A 3,382-nucleotide genomic window follows, 5' to 3' on the forward strand; every position below is an offset into this window, starting at 1 on the left:
ATATATATATATATATATATTTATTTATTTATTTATTTATTTTTTCTGGAGGATAGGAGGCGGAGCGATCAGCTAGGGTTACTGATTTTTGCAAGCGTTGACCACCATGGAAGGGTGCAAAGGAGGGAGCTCCACTCCCTCCTATAAGCAGGTTGTGGCCAGCAGAGGCAAGAAACCATTAGAAAATGTTAGAGGTCCTTCAGGAGAAGGGAAAAGGAGCATTGAAGGGGAGCAGGATTGCACCAAATCAAGGGAGAATAATAGCACAAACGAAAATGAGGAAGAAGACAAGGAACATGGAACAAAAAACAAAGCACCAAAGGGACCATGCAAACCCAAAGCTGTGATCACACCTAGAGTGGTTTTAAATGATCCTGCTCTGCAGGCGCACAGGGACCACATGCGGACATATGCAATCATTTGTAAATTCATGGGGTTATGGCCCACTGAAAAAGCTTTACAGACATGGATCAAATACCACTGGAAACCAAAAGGAAGCATAGACCTACATCTTGGGTCTAAGGGATTCTTCACTGTGGTCTTTACAAATATTGAAGATAAAGACAGAGTGTTTGAAGGAGGGCCATATTTTTATGTAGCAGCAGGCCTCTATATGCGGCCATGGATTATGAATTTTGTCCCGGAGCGTGAGACGTTCACTTCGGTCCCGGTCTGGGTAAGGCTCTACTTTCTACCTCTTGATTATTGGAAAACGGAATCGTTATCTGCCATAAGAAATAAATTAGGGCGTTTTGTTAAAACTTTGGAGGCCACCAGAAGGGGAAAATACACATCCTTTGCAAGAATATATGTGGAGATGGATCTCTCTCGAGCTTTACCGGATGAGGTAATCTTGGAAGTTTTTGATGAAGAATGGGTGCAAACAGTAGATTATGAACATATTCCTTTCAGATGTCGCAGATGCCATGAGCACGGGCACCTTTTAAGAGATTACCCTCTCAGTAAAATAGAGACCAAGAGTAAAGCTAATACCATGAAAGATAATGAAAGCTTTCACAAAGTGGTACAAAAAGGAAAAGGGGGCAAAAGGGGGCCTAAGCCACTTCAAACAGAAGGGCAACAGGTAAATCAGAACAGGTTCAAAGTACTTGAATAAGAAGAAGAGTTAGCAAAAGTAGATCAGACAATGGAAGGGAGTCCAGAGGAGCAAGAGAAAGAAGAAGAACATGAACACACTCAGGGTAGTAATAAACAGAAAGAGGCCATGATGAGCGATGTAGAACTGGAAATGGATCAGGAAATGACACAGAGTGAGATGGAAATGGAGGACTAGGAACTACAGGAGATTCTTGACAAAGAACACCTAGATCTGGAAGGGTTCTTGAAACAGGGAACAATGGGAGGGGTAGATTTATTACCTTAAGAGGAATTCAATAGAGTCCAGCAACTGTTCATATGGAAAACTCAGGCTAAAGGACTGGAGAGGCAAAGAAGCAATGAAAGGCAGGCTGATGAAGGTGTGAAAACTTTGAAAACCACACCAGGTTTAGCGCCTAGAAACCCAGGAAAGAAAAGAGGTAGGAAAAAGCAGAACGAGCTATTGATGGAATGTGGAAAGCTAATGATTGATTCAGGTAAGATGAAAGACCTAACCAGCTACTCCTTTACAAATCTTTAATGATGAAGTTCACATCTTAGAACATAAGAGGTCTAGGTAGCAAAAGAAAACAAAGATTACATAGTAATAGAATGAAACAGGTAGCTCCGGACGTCATTTTTATCCAGGAAACTAAATGTTCGATTCAAAAAATAAAAGAAATTCATAGCAAATGGCTCAATTGATTTTAGTTTCTAGAAGTCAAAGAAGAGAATACAGCAAGAGGTATACTCACTCTATGGAACCCCCAAAATATTGACATCATAGATGTTGAGGCAACGAGGAATTATTTATCAGTGGTTATTCAGCCTGTGGGAGATAGGGAGACCTATCTGGTCACGAATGTTTATGGGCCCCAAAGAATGGATGATAAACTCAGGTTTATAGATTCTCTTGTGGATCTCAGAGACAGACGTATAGGTATACCATGGATCATGGGGGGGGGACTTCAACATGATCAAATCACTTTCGGAGAAAAAAGGAGGAACCAGAATTCTCAGCAAAGACTCTTTAGCATTTCAAACTTCTATCGATAATCTGAAGCTCGTTGACACTGATACGAGCAATGGTTTCTTCACTTGGAACAATAAAAGAGGAGGAGAGTTTCAAGTAGCCTCAAAGCTAGACAGATTCTTAATCTCAGAGGACCTTATGCTCACTGATAAGGAAATGATAGCAAGACTTCTCCCCTTTGGAGGATCAGATCACTGGCCGGTTCAACTGGAGGTGCAGGGTATTGGTACTCCCAGGAATAGACCTTTTAGATTTGAGAATATATGGCTTTCACACCTAGATTTCATTAGAAACATTGCAAATTGGTGGTCAGAAGATTTGCATATTCAGGGTACAAGAATGTTCCTTCTACACAAAAGACTAAAGCATATCAAGCTCAGGCTTAAAGAATGGAACAAGAATGAATTTGGCAATATTTTTGAAGCAAAAAAAATCTGTTGAAGATAAAATGCAGGAACTCAACCAAGCCCTTATCACGGATGGTTATGATAAAGTCAAAAGTGAACAAGTCACCAAACATCAGCAAGAGTGGAAAAATTTATGTAAACAAGAGGAAATATTCTGGAAACAAAAATCTAGAGTTCATGGCTTAAAGAAGGAGAGAAAAACACTAAATTTTTCCATAGATACACCATGGCAAACAAATCTCACAATAGAATCTCTTTGATCAAGGATGAGGAAGGGAATCTTTTTAATACCCATGAAGATATAGAAGTTGTGTTAGTCCAGCATTTTCGAGGTATAGCAGAGGAAACCATTTTTGATAGAGAGCACTCCATCAGGGACTTAACAAGACATATACCTAGGCTGGTGTCTAGAGAGGATAATTTCAACCTTAATAAGCCAGTGACTGAAGAGGAGGTTAGTGAAGTCCTCAAAGAAATGCAGAATGGCAAACCATCTGGCCCTGATGGTTTCAATGTGGATTTATTTAAAGCTTGCTGGAATATTGTTAAACATGACATTCTGAATGTAGTGGAAGATTCCAGAATGAATAGAACTATTTTGAAGGTGCTAAATACCTCCTTTATAGCCCTGATACCTAAACAGGACAATGCTCAAACTCCAGACAGGTTTAGACCCATAGCTTTGTGCAATGTGGTCTACAAGATTATATCCAAGGTTGTGGCCAACAAACTCAAGCCTCTTCTTCCTACACTAGTCTCTGTAGAACAATCTAGTTATGTGGAAGGTAGACAAATTCTAGATAACATCATTCAAGCGCATGAGGTGGTGCACTCATTGACTAGT

The sequence above is a fragment of the Pinus tabuliformis genome, chromosome J (genome assembly GCF_031772625.1).
Source record: "Pinus tabuliformis cultivar Carrire ecotype Pingquan chromosome J, CPIR1, whole genome shotgun sequence".
NCBI lineage: Eukaryota > Viridiplantae > Streptophyta > Pinopsida > Pinales > Pinaceae > Pinus > Pinus tabuliformis.